The sequence below is a fragment of the Dermacentor variabilis genome, chromosome 8 (assembly GCF_050947875.1).
Source record: "Dermacentor variabilis isolate Ectoservices chromosome 8, ASM5094787v1, whole genome shotgun sequence".
Lineage (NCBI taxonomy): Eukaryota > Metazoa > Arthropoda > Arachnida > Ixodida > Ixodidae > Dermacentor > Dermacentor variabilis.
In genome coordinates, this window is record NC_134575.1 from 138,245,026 (window position 1) to 138,261,491 (window position 16,466).

A 16,466-nucleotide genomic window follows, 5' to 3' on the forward strand; every position below is an offset into this window, starting at 1 on the left:
AACAAAGCTGACTAAATGCATGTCAGTGCTATAACCACGGCTGAAACTATGCTGGGCATATGTTAGAACGTCATTAAACACAAGGAATTCAGTTATGTGTTTGTGAATAACGTGCCCTAATTTCATGCATGAGTGGGGTGTAAGAGATATTGGCCTGTAAGAGAAAAGTTATTACGTAATTTATGCAAAGGGAGGACCTTGTCTGTTTTCCATTTAGTTTTTAGTTGGTACTTCCCCAGAGTCTCAAGATTTCTGAAAGGTCACAGTAAGGTACGGACCTGTCCATAGGAATTATCTTATAAGGAAAGAATTCGGGACACCATCTGAAACGGTACACGTTTGTCTCGAGACTCAAGATTAGGTTTCAGACACAATCAGAACTTGTGACAATGTTGCCTAGTTTATTAGTTTCTGCGTCATAACTAAACTTTGGAACTACTTGGTTATCGAGGGTGACAAGAGATTGGAAGTAGGAGCTCGAAGCATTAGAAACGACGGCGGAATCGTTAGTAATAGCGTCGTCGATTTTGATAGAGGTGCTGCCCATTCCACTAGGTAAAATTGATGTTCAGTGCCTGCGACGATATCTTAAGTAGTATAGGGAGTTGCACTGAAAAATGGAAGTCTTTAGCGTTTTTAGTACGAGTACGAAATGGCTCTTGAGCTTTATCGAAAAGAACGAGAGGCACAGTTGGAATGCTTCGATTTATGTAACCTACCTACACGGCGTGACAGGTACAAGATATCCATGTTAATCCAAGGAAGCTTATCATTCAGCCTTTTCTTTAATGGAGCGTAATTATTGATGCAAGATTTCACTGACTCAAAGCAATCAACAAGACTGTCTTTATGACATTCGGTAAAGAGTGACAAAAGATGGTCAGAGTTATCTGCAGAAGTATCGGTGATAGATGTACGTCAACTTTTTTGAAATTTTGAAATGTGGAATAGCTAAACCATTTATGCGGAATAGGAGAGGTAATTGTTACGAAAACTGCTTTATGGTACGAGATTCCTTTGAAGATATCATACCAAAAGCCTAAATGAGCAAGACTGTCGCTGAGTAATCTGGGTAAATCACCTTCCAACATCCGCAAATTGGCCTATCAGACATTTGTTCGTCCACAGCTCGAGTATGCATCATCCATTTGGTCCCCGCGTCCTACATACTTAATCGACATGCTTGAATCAGTCCGAAACCGAGCTTCCCGTTTCATTTCACGTAATTATAGCCATCACTCCAGCGTAACGCAAATGAAACTCGATCATTCCATACAGCCTTTAGTTCTTCGCCGTAATATCGCTCTGTTATCCTTGTTTCACAAATATGTTTATAATGCCACACAATCCACACTACATATCCAGATCGCCTCGAACGCGTCTCGGCGATTAAATAATCACTTAAGTTTTGCGCGCATGTACGGTACGACACATGCTTAACTTTTCCGCACTCCCTACGGCCATTCGCTTGTGGAACAATCTGCCTGATCACATTACTTCCGAGTCAGATCAGGAAAAATTTCGTCATCTCCTACACGAGCATTTTTCATAACAGCACTTACAAATCACTTTATCTTGTTTCTTACACTTGGCAATGTGCTTCGAACTTGTGAAATTTTTATTGACGCATTGCTATCTCTCTCCTATGAATTGCTATATTATACTGCGTGACGTGTTCACTTGTATGCCCTGTATATATTATAGCTTTTTTGCGTCTGTTTCCCTAAATATCCCTTCAAGAATTGTACTCCCTGATATGTTCATTTTTCGTGTATTTTACTTTCTAGTATTAGTACCTTACGTTGAGTTTTACTCGTGTTACTTCCTCAAGTGTACCTTTGTGGCCTTTCATTACTTCAGGTGTTCCGTTTACATGTTTTTGGTAGTAATGTTGATGAGCCCTGCATTGAGGCGTGTCTTTTGTATTACACTTTAGAAGGCTGTTCGCTCTTTTTTCCCCTTGATTTTGTAACCCCCCTTACACAATGCCCCCATAGGGCCTGTAAGGTATTTTAAATAAATAAATAAATAAACACTAAATCAAGTATGGAGTTCTCCTGCGTTTTCTCGTCAAGTAGTTGTATAAGGTTGGGCAACAAAGGAAATGCAACTAAATCTCTACAAATGGAGACACTACTGCCGGAATATTAGAAGGAAGGCCAATGAATGCCGACAACGTAACATCGCCAAGAAGATGAAGTCATAACTGTCGAGGCTACGTTCATGTGTAAAGTGCAAAATATTACCGAACCAGTCACTAGGGCTATCGGGGGGGGGGTGGCAATAAATACCAGAAGTTGGTAAATTCTGCGTATGCACTACTAACTTGCACTAAACCGATTCGACATTAGGAGGACCTGGTGAAACCTTAAAGCTAAAATCTGAACGTACAACTAAAGCAACACCACCACCTTTCTTATTCTGACAGTCATACCGAACACCAATGTAACCAGGAGGTGTGAATTCGGAGTCATGAAAATCTGCATGAAGCCATGTTTCTGCGATGCATATATGAGAAGAACATGACAAAAGTGGTAAAAGAAACTGGGGAAAATTGTTAGTTATACTTCTGGCATTAACATAAAAAACGCAAGATATGTGGCCATATTATCACATCACTAACGTAATGATCAAGATACGTTTGGAAATCTCGTGCTGGGATCAAATCCAAGAGCTATTACTAAACTAAGTGAGGCACCGTCATAGTTCTAACAAATGCTATCGATAAGTAAATCAGAGCACCTTATTTTAATAACCAAGCCGTTATTCCATTGCTCAGCTGAAGCGCCTCACAGCTTTTTACATAGTGTCTGCACTCTGTGAAGTTACCAGACGTCAGCACTGCTATTACCAGCGAGGAAGAAAGCTAGCTTTTTCTTAAGGCGCTGTGTTTAATGCCCCAAATCACATGGTAACCATACAAGAACACGGGGAGCGAAAGTGATAGCCACCAGATACTCCGTGATAGGCACCGCGCGCTGCGTGCGCGCTGACGTCAGAACAACCTTCTTCACGCCCCCCGTCCCCCATTTAAAGGGAGAACCGCTGGGGAGGCCTTCAGATCTGAGTAGACCTCCTCAGAAGGGGAGTGCATCAGGAGCGGCAGGCATGTAGATGCAGGCGACGCTGCTGCAGGTGGGTCGTCTGGTTCTGGACGTGCCGTGGTGCTTTCCGACCGAATGTCGGTGCGACGCTGGACTGGTCAACTGGCCAACGTACGGTGCGGAAGTCGCACCCTGACTTGGTCCAAGTGACAGCGCATGACCTTCTCTGTATTGCAATTTGCCATTACCATCGGGCGCCTTGTGTTTCCCGGATCGTGGCCTGCGTCCAGGGCTCTCCTTGTCCAAAGTTACGTGCACACACAGGATTGCCTGTCTGCAAGAATACGGGCACGTGAGTATGGCAGGGGTTACGTTCGACCGGAGCAAGAGACACCACAGCTTTGTCTATACTAGAACGCGCCTGGAACCTCAACATCCGCACTACCAGAGTTTCTCCGCAGGCCAACGGTGTCCTTCGGTAACTATGCAGGATACTTGCGAAACGGGTTTGTAACGACCCTTGCCAGATTTCCTTCAATCCCTGCTTTACTGTTCGCGCTGCCTTTTCTGCCAGTCCATTTGACTGCGGGTGATACGGTGCGGTGCGCCAATGTACGACGTTATTCAGCTGCAAGAAGTCGGCGAACTCTCTCGCCGTGAACTGAGGACAGTTAGGCGACACGATGGTTTCCGGTATACCAAACGCGCTAAAAGTGCTGCGCAAGGCTTTGATGATTGAGCACGCTGTGGGGATTTTCATGGGCACAACCTCAATACACTTGGCAGGAGCATCTACCAATATCAGCAACATGCACCCTGCAAAGGAGTGGCGACATCTATATACAGCCACGACCAACGCTAACCCATTTCCGACGAGGGCACCGCTTCCTGTCTAGGAGGCAAGGAGCCGCTTGCACGCAAACATGGAAACTTTTTACGAGCCGCTTTATGTGAGCATCAATCCGCAGGTGCCAGAACAGCGAGCGGGCTAGTGGTTTCATCGCTCTGATTTCTTGATGTTTGTCGTGCAACAGATGTAGCATCACTGTTCTTGTCTCGATGGGCACCACCACGCGAAGGCCCCAGTACACGAGTCGGTGACTAATAGTCAACTCGTCCCTTCTGTTCAAGAATACTTTTAAAGGCTCGTCCTGTCTCACCAAGTGCCACGGCCACCTTCCTGTACCCATTTTCGCACCTTGCTAAACTCTGTGTCCTTCGAAGTCAAGGCCGCTAGCTGTTTGGCCGAAATCACTCCATCGTTGAGGCTGTCCGTCAGAAAGATGTACTCACCACCATCGCAATCTTCAGATTCGTCGGGAAGTGTCAACGTAGTTACTGGAATCCAGATGAATGCGTCGGCTGGAACGTTGGCCTTGCCGTCCTTGTGCTGGATGTTCTAGCTGTAGGCACTCAAGACCAAGGCCCAGCGCTGGATCAGGCCCGTGGCCATGGCAGGCACAGGCTTTTCGGAATAGAAGAAGCCCACGAGCGGCTTGTGGTCTCTTATCGAGTTGAAAACTCTGCTGAGCAGATATGCATGAAATTTCAGCACACCAAACACCAACGCGAGGGCTTCCCGCTCTAACTGTGAATAGTTACGCTCCGCTTGGTTCAGTATACGGGAGCGGAAGCTAACCGGGCGCAACACACTCTGGCCCACATCGTGTGACAGCGCCACGCCGATTCCAACTTGCGATGCGTCGCACTCCAGAATTAGTGCCTTGTGGCCGTCAAAGTAAACTAGCCAGTCCGCTTCCTTGAGCCTCGTCTTTACCTCGTCAAAGGCTGCCTGCTGCCCAAGAATGACTGCAGTTCCGCTGCGCTTTGCGACTCACTGACTTCAATGATTGCATCAATGTTTCCTGTCTTCGGCTGTACCCCGTGAGCACTTACTATGTGACCTAGGAAGTCAACTTCCGGTTGGCGAAATTTGGGCTTGTCTGGCTGCAAACGCATTCCCGACGCTTTGAACCGCTCTAGTACTTTGCGAAGTGTGGTGCAATCATTCTTTCTTTCTGCAAGAATGACATCTAGATAGCCCTGGCAAACCTTAGAGTATCGCCTCCACGCAGCTCTCAAACAACGCCGGTGCCGACGAAACCCCGAATGACAGTTCTGCGTGTTCACGGTCGTCAGGAGCTGGGATTCTTCATCCAAAGGCACTCCGATGTACGCGTCGCGGAGGTCAATCGTAGTAAAAACTTCCCCTCCGTTCAGCGCAGCAAGTATATCATCCACGCCGTGAAGAGGATGCCGCGCTGTAGGACAGGCTTGATCCACTGTGACCTTGAAATCCCCGCAAAACATTATGCAGCCGTTGAGTTTCACCACTGGAACTACGGGCGCACCCCATTCGGGGTGTTGCACCGGTTTGAGAATGCCGCTTTCTACTAGCCGATTAATTTCTTCGGCTACTTGGGAAAGTAACCCGTACGGCACTTGACTATCTTTGCAAAACCTTGGAACGCCGGTTTCGTTTAGGCGAAGGTGGGCAGGAGGACTCTTTATAAGGACCGGACCTGGTTCAAACAGCTTTGAAAATTCTCATAACAGGTCTTCAACCTCAAAGTTTTTGCTGAACCTATGATGAAGGGCTCACCTTTGGCCACGCAGGTTGGGCCCTTTGCATTCAAGGACGGTCAAGGTGCCTGCCACGGAGCACCCTCCTATGGAAACGTTGAGCTTCAACTGTCCGTGCACCGGAAGTTTACAAACGAAACAAGTTAACTTCAACGGGGAGTCTTGGAGTTTAGGCCAGGCCGCCCGATGTTTTATAAACGTTGTCCACGTGATGATTGCAACGAGCAACCCCGTGTCTAGCTGCATGACGACCGGAGCTCCGTCCGACTCCAATGTACGCACCAGCGGCTTGACTGTCCCGAGCGACCCGACGTGGTCTTCAGCAGCCCCCACCATTAGTAGGCCATCAGCTTCGGCGTCGTTATCCCTCGGCCCCAGCATTCTAAGGTCCTGGTGTGACGCTCGTGGCGTGGTAGGCGATCTGTCTGAGCGATGAAAGGACACCCTCGCCAGGAGCCCAAGATGACGGCCCTTGTAGCATACAGCTGAGCGGAAACGGCATGTTTCCGCCCTGTGTCCCTGACCTTCACACCTGAAGCACGACATTCGACGTCCTTTTCTGGGTGGGCCTTTCTCTGTTACCATATACACGTATTCAGCCGACTTGGCCACGCCTGTCCCTTTTTCGTTGTCATCTGCCAACTCAGCTCCCAGCGCTATTTCTTCGGCCTCGCTTCTGGTCAGGCCTGTTTTCGCTAAAAGCTACCGACGTAGACTAGAGCTTTGCAACCCACATACAATACCATCTCGCCGCATTCTGTCCAGACTGCCTCCGAAATTGGACGTGCTTGCAACCTGACGAATGGGCACAAAAAATATTTGACCGGCTCGCCGGGCAATGGGATACTCGTGAAGAAAACAGGCATGAGTGTGAAACAGGCCTGGAGTGCGGCCTGTTCCCGCTGACCAGAACCGGTAACGCACTCCCTCACCAAAGCAGGATTGGCCACCCTGGTGCAGTACTGGGCCACAACCTCCTATATGAATACAACAATAAAACCCCGGCCCTCAGTCCCCAGCAGCTGCGAAGCAACTGACCACGGCTACAGGCAGACCTGTGACGCAGCAGAGGGTGCTAAGAATCCCTGCATCCGGACAGGCCGCCATTGGAATCTGAACCTGGCAACGTTTAACGCTAGAACGTTATCTAGAGAGGCGAGTCTAGCAGTGCTATTGAAGAAATCAGAGGGCAGTAAATGGGATATATGTGGGCTCAGTGAAGTTCGGAGGACAAATGAAGCATACAAAGTGCTAAAAAGCGGGCACGTCCTGTGCTAGCGGGGCTTAGGGGAGAGCCGAGAACTAGGAGCCGGATTCCTGATTAATACGAATATAGCTGGTAACATACAAAAATTCTATAGCATTAACCAGAGGGTGGCAGGTCTTTTTGTGAAACTTAACAAGACTTACAAATTGAAGGTCGTACAGGTCTACGCCCCTAAATCCAGTCATGATGACCAAGAAGTCGAAAGCTTCTATGAAGTAGTGGAATCGGTGATGGTTAAAGCCTAAACAAAATACACTATACTGATGGGCGACTTCAATGCCAAGGTAGGCAAGAAGCAGGCTGGAGACAAGTCAGTAGGGGAAAGTGGCATAGGCACTAGGAATAGCAGGGGAGAGTTATTAGTAGACTTTGCAGAACAGAATAATATGCGGATAATGAATATCTTTTTCCGCAAGCGGGATACCCCTACGTGGACGTGCAGGAGCCCGAATGACGAGGTTAGAAATGAAATATGCTTTATACTCTGTACTAACCCTGGCATCATACAAGATGTGGACGTAATCGGCAAGGGGCGCTGCAGCGACCGTAGTTTGGTAAGAACTCGAATTAGCCTAGACCTGAGGAGGGAACGGAAGAAACTGGTACATAAGAAGCCGATCAATGAGTTAGGGGTAAGAGGGAAAATAGATGAATTCCGGATCAAGCTGCAGAACAGGTATTCTGCTTTAACTCAGGAAGAGGACCCTAGTGTGGAAGATATGAATGACAATCTTACGGGCATCATTAAGGAGTGTGAAATAGAAGTCGGTGTTAACACCGTTAGACAGGATATTAGTAAGCTATCGCAGGAGACAAAAGATCTGATGAAGAAACGCCAATGTAAGAACGCCTCTAACCCTACAGCTAGAATAGAACTGGCAGAAGTTTCGAAGTTAATCAACAAGCATATGACAGCTGACATAAGGAAGTATAATATGGATAGAATTGAACATGCTCTCATGAACGGATGAAGCCTAAAAGCAGTAAAGAAGAAACTCAGAATTGGCAATAATCAGATGTATGCGTTAAGAGACGAAGCCGGCAATATTGTTACGGAGGAAGACGCAGACGAAAAGCTATGTACAAGTATATTTACACGAAAATACACTGCGCTAGGCCAAGAGGCAACAGCCCGCGCTAGCTTCCAATCGTCGTCGTCGTCTTTTTACTGCTCGGCTCTTCGTCATTGGAAATACTATCCCGTAGCACTACCCCCGACGGCAAAAGCGCCGTCCCGGAGCGACTAAAGGCCGGAGTCTGAAGCAGTGTAGTAGGTATGGAGCCTACTGACGTGCACGACATCACTAGATGCCAGAGTAGACGAGGTTCAGCTCACAGGAGCAATTTCGTACGTCACAGGCGTCACCTGGCGCAGCACGCGGTAGAGCCCTGTGTACCACGAAAGGAGCTTTTCTGAAAGTCCGACGTGACGAGAGAGCGACCACAGGAGCACGAGTGCACCAGGCGAAAACTGTACGTCACGGTGGCGGGCGTTGTACTGACGCTGCTGCGTGGTTTTTGAGTCCGTCAGTCGAGCACGGGCAAGCTGGCGTGCATGGTCGGCGAGGGCGATAGCGTCGCGCGCATACTCGGTTGTTGAGATCGCAGCAGGAGGAAGTACCGTGTCAAGGGGCAAGGTTGGTTCGCGACCGTAGAGTATATAAAAGGGAGAAAATCCGGCGGTGTCGTGCCGGGAAGAATTATAAGCAAATGTAACGTAAGGAAGGGCAACGTCCCAGTCGTGGTGGTCCTTCGAAACGTGCTTGGACAGCACGTCGGTAAGAGTACGGTTTAACCGCTCTGTCAGGCCATTGGTTTGAGGATGGTATGAGGTAGTCAGCTTGTGTTGAATAGAGCAGGAACGCACAATGTCGGCGATAACTTTCGAGAGGAAGTTACGACCACTGTCAGTAAGCAGCTGTCGCGGGGCGCCATGCACTAAGATAATGTCGCGCAAGAGAAAGTCCGTGACGTCAGTGGCGCAACTGGTAGGGAGAGCTCACGTGATAGCGTATCGGGTGGCGTAATCAGTTGCGACGGCTACCCATTTGTTCCCAGAGGATGACGTGGGAAAGGGACCGAGGAGGTCTAATCCAGCACGAAAGAATGGTTCCACAGGGACGGTGATCGGCTGTAGATTACCGGAAGGTAGCACCTGAGGTGTTTTCCGACGCTGGCAGGGATCACAGGCAGCAACATAGCGTCGGACAGAGCGAGCGAGACCAGGCCAATAAAAGCGGCGGCGGACGCGCTCGTACGTGCGGGTTACCCCAAGATGTCCTGCAATGGGTGCGTCATGCATCTCAAAGAGCACAGTCTGTCGTAGATGTCTTGGCACGACAAGAAGAAAATCAGGGCCATCAGGGAGGAAGTTCCTCCGGTACAGAATGCCGCCTTGGAAGACATATCGGTGAACGGATGCGTCGGTAGGTGTAGAGCGCAGATGCTCGATGAGTACTCGCAGCGATAGGTCTCGGTACTGCTCATCGGCGATGTTAGCTAAGGCAGACACAGAGAAAATGCCGTCGGCGGTGCTACTGTAGGCGTCGTCAGGCTCGTCTACCGGGTAGCGAGACAGGCAGTCAGCGTCCTTGTGTAGTCGGCCAAATTTGTAGGTGAGAGAGAACGAATATTCTTGGAGGCGTAAGGCCCAGCGACCAAGCCTTCCCGTAGGGTCTTTCAATGAGCATAACCAGCAAAGCGCGTGATGGTCTGTGACAACGTAAAAGGGTCGGCCATATAAGTATGGGCGGAACTTCGCAACCGCCCAAACTAAGGCCAGACACTCAAGCTCAGCGATGGAATAGTTGCGCTCGGCGGGCGAGAGGAACCTGCTGGTGTAAGCGATAACACGGTCGTGGCCACGCCGGCGTTCTGCCAGTACTGCGCCAATACCGTGACCGCTGGCATCAGTACGGACTTCGGTAGGCGCAGAAGGATCGAAATGGGCCAGAACGGGAGGCGTTGTGAGAAGGTCGATTAGAAGCGAGAATGCAGAGTCCTCGTTATCGCTCCACTGGAAAGAGGCGTCTATATTCAAAAGCTCGGTTAGTGGTCGTGCTCTGGCCGCGAAATTTTTCACGAAACGGCGGAAGTACGAGCAAAGGCCGATGAAGCTGCGCACATCCTTGACACACTTTGGAACAGGGAAGTGCGTAACAACATGGATCTTGCCTGGGTCCGGTTGCACTCCGTTCGCATCAACGAGATGTCCAAGGACGGTAATCTGGCGACTGCCGAATTGGCACTTCAATGCGTTGAGTTGCAGACCGGCTCGCCGAATAACGTCCAGGTCTGCTGAGAGGCGCTCGAGGTGCGTAGCGAATGTCGGGGAGAATACTATAACGTCGTCCAAGTAGCACAGGCACGTGGACCATTTGAAACCGTGAAGAAGGGCGTCCACTATGCGTTCAAAAGTGGCAGGAGCGTTACATAGACCGAACGGCATCACTTTGAATTGATAAAGACCGTCGGGTGTTACAAAGGCAGTCTTCTCGCGGTCGAGATCGTCCACGGCAATCTGCCAATAGCCGGAGCGAAGGTCAATAGAGGAGAAATAGCGAGCACCGTGGAGGCAGTCAAGGGCGTCATCAATCCGAGGTAGGGGATACACATCCTTTTGGTAAGCCTGTTAAGGTGCCGATAATCCACGCAAAAGCGCCATGAGTCATCCTTCTTTTTTACCAGCACAACTGGTGACGCCCATGGACTACATGACGGTTCAATAATGTTCTTGGCAAGCATTTTGAGAACTTCGGTGGGAATGACTTGACGCTCAGCCGGTGATACTCGATACGGGCGGCGATGAATAGGAGGGGCACCGCCGGTATTAATGCGATCGTTAAAGTCAAAAATATCTTCGCAGGAAATCAGAACGCGGTAGAGCGCACCAGGGTGCTCGGAAGGCATGTCGGGTGCAATCATTTTCTGTAAGTTGGCGATGGTACAAGTTGCCGACTTCGACGGTAGAGGAGGATCGGCTGAATGGTCGTCTACTGAAATCGATGCTACAGAGTGATCCTCGAATGAGGAAAGTTGGGCCAGAGACATCCCGCGTGGCAGCACTTGTGTTGTCAAGCCAACATTGACCACTGGCGCAGACGCAATTCGCCGTAATAGATAAAACTGTATGCGGTACTGTGATCCCGTGTGTAAGGATGACGTCTTGCATAGGAGCCACGATGTAGTGACCGTCGGGGACTGGTGGGGATGACACGAAGTCAACGTAAGTCAGTGCCGAAGGTGGCAAGCGAACGAAGTCGACGGAACTGAGGCGAGTAGGGTGTTGTTCAGCGGGATCCAGAACAGGCAGGTCGAGGCGGAGAGTTCTGGCGGAGCAATCGATGAGAGCAGAATGTCCGGAGAGGAAGTCTAAGCCGAGGATGATGTCGTGGGGACAGTGAGCGATGACTGTGAATAGCACGATTGTTGAGCGATCGGCGAAGGAGACGCGGGCGGTACACATACCAATTACGGGGGCTGTTCCGCCATCGGCGACATGGACAACAGGCGTCGTGGCGGGCGTGATAATTTTCTTGAGCCGGTTACGAAGGTCAGCGCTCATTACGGACAAATGCGCCCCAGTGTCTATGAGTGCAGACACAGATAACACCGTCGACTTCCATGTCAAGAAGGTTCAGATGAGTGGGCAACGTAGTAGATGATTTGCGGCGTAGGGAGCAATGAAGCGTCACCTCGAGGCGCTGCATCGTCTGGTTTTCCGGCTGGGAGCGGCGTCCGAAAGGAGTCGGCGAATAGGAGCGACGGGGCTGGGGAGAGCGAGATTGTCGTTGTTGGGGCGAAGGCGAACGAGAATAGGAGCGGTTCGGTGCAGGAGAATGAGCGGCGGCGTTATCGGAGCGTGCGGCATAGGGACGAGAAGGGCCACCTGGGGGCGAGAGTAGGCAGTATAAGTAGGCCGAGTCGGGGAACTCCAGCGACTGCGACAGTGCCGAGAAATGTGCCCGATTCGATGGCTGTGGAAACAAATGGGCTTGTCGTCAGCAGTGCGCCATTCAGATGGGTTGCGGAAACGTGGTGGGTAAGAATATGCGGCATGGGGTGGAATCGAAGAAGCCGGGCGGGTATCAGGACGATGGGCAGAGCAGATGGTGTGAAGACCCATGTTTTCGAACTCTTGGCGAACAACTGCCTGGATCAGTGAGACCGTTACTGCAGATGTGTTGGTGGGACTGGAGTCGAGGGCAGCCGGATAGGCAGCCTCGACCTCACGACGGACAATCCTGGTAACATCGGCAGTGTTGTTGGGACGAGGAGTGTCGGCACAGGAAGATGTCGCTGGGGTGTTGGGCAGACGGGCAAACTGCTGGTCAATACGTCGGCTTTTAGCGAGTTCCAGGCGGCGGCACTCTTCTTTAACAGCATCCACCATCGCTAAGTTGCTGCAAACGAGCAAGTTGAAGGCGTCATCGGCAATGCCTTTGAGGATGTGGGCAACCTTGTCGGACTCAGTCGTGTGGGTGTCAACTTTGCGGCACAGAGCCAAGACGTTCTGAATGTACGTGACAAAGGGCTCTGTTGACGTCTGCACACGGCCGGAAAGCGCCTTCTGCGCGGCAAGTTGGTGACCGTAGGGGTTGCCGAACAAATCTCGAAGTTGTGTGTTAAGTGAATCCCAACTGGTGAGCTCATCTTCGTGCGTGCGATACCAAACTCTAGGTGTGCCACCGAGGTAAAAGACTACGTTGGCGAGCAGAATAGTAGGGTCCCACCGGTTATTGCGGCTGACGTGTTCATACAGGCTGATCCAGTCATCGACGTCTTCCCCATCTTTGCCCAAGTATACGCCAGGATCACGGGGAGCGGGGAAAGTGATGTTGGTCGTCGAGGTGGCAGCAGGTGTCGGAGCCGGCGGAGTCGGGTTGTCGTCGCCGGGAGCCATGAAGGAAGGCTCGACGTACCGTCCACTGCGAAGCTCCGTGACGAGGTAGAGTAAGCGTCCACCTCCACCAGATATGTTACGGCGGAAGACGCAGGCGAAAAGCTATGTACAAGTATATTTACAAGAAAATACGCTGCACTAGGCCAAGAGGCAGCAGCCCGCGCTAGCTTCTAATCGTTGTCGTCGTCTTCTTACTGCTCGGCTCTTCGTCATCGGAAATACTATCCCGTAGCAATATCATTACTAATATGGATGAAATAGTTCTTGTGGCTGAGGAGTTCTCATCATCATCATAAACCTGGTTACACCCACTGCAGGGCAAAGGCCTCTCCCATACATCTCCAACAACCCAGGTCATGCACTAATTGTGGCCATGTCGTCCCTGCAAACTTCTTATCGCATCCGCCCACCTAACTTTCTGCCGCCCCCTGCTAAGCTTGCCTTCCCTTGGAATCCAGTCCGTAACCCTTAATGACCATCGGTTATCTTCCCTCCATGTCCTGCCCATGCCCTTTTCTTTTTCTTGATTTAAACTAAGATATCATTAACTCGCGTTTGTTCCCTCACGCAATCTGCTCTTTTCTTATCCCTCAACGTTCCACCCATCATTCCTCTTTCCATAGCTCGCTGCGTTGTCCTCAATTTAAGTAGAACCCTTTTCTTAAGCCTCCAGGTTTCTGCCCCGTAGGTGAGTACTGGTAAGACACAGCTATTATACATTTTTCTCTTGAGAGATAATAGAGGGAGTCTTGAGGGAGTTCTATAGAGATTTATACAGTACCAGTGGCACCCACGACGATAATGGAAGAGAGAATAGTCTAGAGGAACTTGATATCCCACAAGTAAAACCGGAAGAAGAAAATAAAGCCTTGGGAGGTATGTAAAGGGGGAAGGCAGCTGGGGAGGATCAGGTAACAGCAGATTTGTTGAACGATGGTGGGCCCACCCTTGCTGGAAGAGTCTCCAAGTCGCCGGCGCCCAAGAAGACGACGGAGACCTCGAGACGCTAAATCCTTTCAAGAACCAAATAAAATTTCTCTCTCTCTCTCTCTCTCTCTCTCTCTCTCTCTCTCTCTCTCTAGAAAAACTGGCCAGACTGTATACGCAATGCCTCATGACCTCGAGCGTACCGAAATCTTGGAAGAACGCTAACATACTCCTAATCCATAAGAAAAGGGACGCCAAAGACTTGAAAAATTATAGACCGATCAGCTTAATGCCCGTTCCCTACAAAGTATTTACTAAGGTAATCGCAAATACAATCAGGAACACCTTAGACTTCTGTCAACCAAAGGACCAGGCAGGAGTCTGTAAAGGCTACTCAACAATAGAGCATATTCACATTTTCAATCTGGTGATAGAGAATTGTGCGCAATATAACCAACCCTTATACATAGCTTTCATTGATTACGAGAATGCGTTTGATTCAGTCGAAACCTCAGCAGTCATGGATGCATTACGGAATCAGGGTGTAGACGAGCCGTATGTAAAAATATTAAAAGATATTTATAACGGCTCCACAGCCACCGTAGTCCTCCATAAAGAAAGCAACAAAATCTAAATAAAAAAAGGCGTCAGGCAGGAAGATACGATCTCTCCAATGCTATTCACAGCATGTTTACAGGGGGTATTCAGAGACCTGGATTAGGAAAAATTTGGGATAAGAGTTAATAGAGAATACCTTAGTAACTTGCGATTCGCTGATGATATTGCCTTGCTCAGTAACTCAGGAGACCAATTACAATGCATGCTCACTGACCAGGAGAGGCAAAGCAGTGGGGTGTGTTTAAAAATTAATCTGCAGATAACTGTAATGTAGAAACTAAAATGTAGAAACTGTAATCTGCAAAAAGAAGTAATGTTTAACAGTCTCGGAAGAGAACAGTAGTTTACGATAGGTAGCAAGGCGCTGGAAGTGGTAAGGGAATACATCTACAGGGCAGATAGTGACCGCGGATCCAGATCATGAGACTGAAATAAACAGAAGAATAAGGATGGGCTGGGGTGGGTTTGGCAGGCATTCTCAGATCATGAACAGCACGTTGCCATTATCCCTCAAGAGAAAAGTGTATAACAGCTGTGTCTTACCAGTACTCACCTACGGGGCAGAAACCTGGAGGCTAACGAAAAGGGTTCTACTTAAATTGAGGATGACGCAACGAGCTATAGAAAGAAGAATGATAGGTGTAACGTTAAGGAATAAGAAAAGAGCAGATTTGGTGAGGGAACAAACGTGAGTTAATGACATCTTAGTTGCAATCAAGAAAAAGAAATGGGCATGGGCTGGACATGTAATGAGGAGGGAAGATGAACCGATGGTCTTTAAGGGTTACGGACTGGATTTCAAGGGAAGGGAAGCGTAGCAGGGGGCGGCAGAAAGCTAGGTGGACAGATGAGATTAAGAAATTTGCAGGGACGACATGGCCACAATTAGTACATGACCGGGGTAGTTGGAGTAGTATGGGCGAGGCCTTTGCCCTGCAGTGGGCGTAACCAGGCTGATGATGATGAAATTGTGCGACTGGACTACCCCGTTAGGCTCCGGTGAAAAGTATTGTTGCAGAAGAGCAACGACATCGCTGTACGAAATTCTGTTCACCTTGGAAGGTGGGCAGTGTCCGGCAATCACGCCCACCGTGTTGGTGCTCAGCGCTGCAACGAGTAAAGCCCGTTTCTTCTTGTTTTAGTTGCGTAGGGCAACATTCGGTGTAACTAACACAGCTTCGCTGTTCCACCATCTCCCCGGACTGGAAGGGGCGGTGATTTTCATTCTCTTCCTTACTACATCTATATCCCCATCGTACCATTACCGATGCCTCTGACGGATCCTGTCCTATCAATCTCTCCTCTACTTTTTTTCCTCCAATGTTCCAGTTGTACAACTTAGCACTAATACAAACCCTAGGGATGAGAAAGACACCTTGGGAAGGTTAAGAGCTAAAAAAATAATTATGGGTTTTTACGTGCAGAACAACGATCTAATTTTGAGGCACGCCCCAGTGGGGGACTCTGGAAATTTGGACCACCTGGGGTTCTTTAACGTGCACCTAAATCTAAGTACACGGGTTTTTTCGCCCCCATCGAAGTGCGGCAGCCGTGACCGGGCTTCCATTCCGCGACCTCGTGCTTAGTAGCCAAAGACCATAGCCACTAAGCAACCACAGTGGGTGGTTGAAAGCTGGGCGGGACGGCTCGCGTGGCCCGGTATCGGAGGAGGTGGACTGCAGGCTTGCACTGCACTGGGTTTTACTGATTTCGCTGTCGGTCGACATCCACGGAATGTACAATACAACAATCGTCTTGCGTTCTTTGCGCTGCTTCTCCTGCTTTCCGTGCGCACACGCAAGATTTGGCGAATAGATCAAAAGACACACGTGCAACATGTATGTGTAATTTCAAGCGTACTTGAATAGCATTTCTGAGAGGTTTACAACGATATAACATTATACTAAAACGTCCTTTGAACGAAGTCTTCTGGAACCGTAACGGCATTTCTTCTGCCTCGCGCTATTACTCTACTGCATACTAAAACTGGCTATTGTGGCGTTAATGAAAAGTAAAAAACAAGACTCCCGCACAGGCATATAGGAAATGAAGTTGTTCATATTTAAACCGACATTTAAAGAGGGTAGAGGCGAAGCTTAGCATTGACATTTGGCAACATGCAAAT

General features: G+C 49.3%; 1 protein-coding gene across 1 annotated transcript in view; it reads right to left on the reverse strand.

The window, feature by feature from the left end:
* Positions 1 to 16,466, reverse strand: part of LOC142591299 (uncharacterized) — a 133,554-nt gene that overhangs the window by 71,192 nt on the left and 45,896 nt on the right. The gene's annotated exons all lie outside the window — the stretch shown is intronic.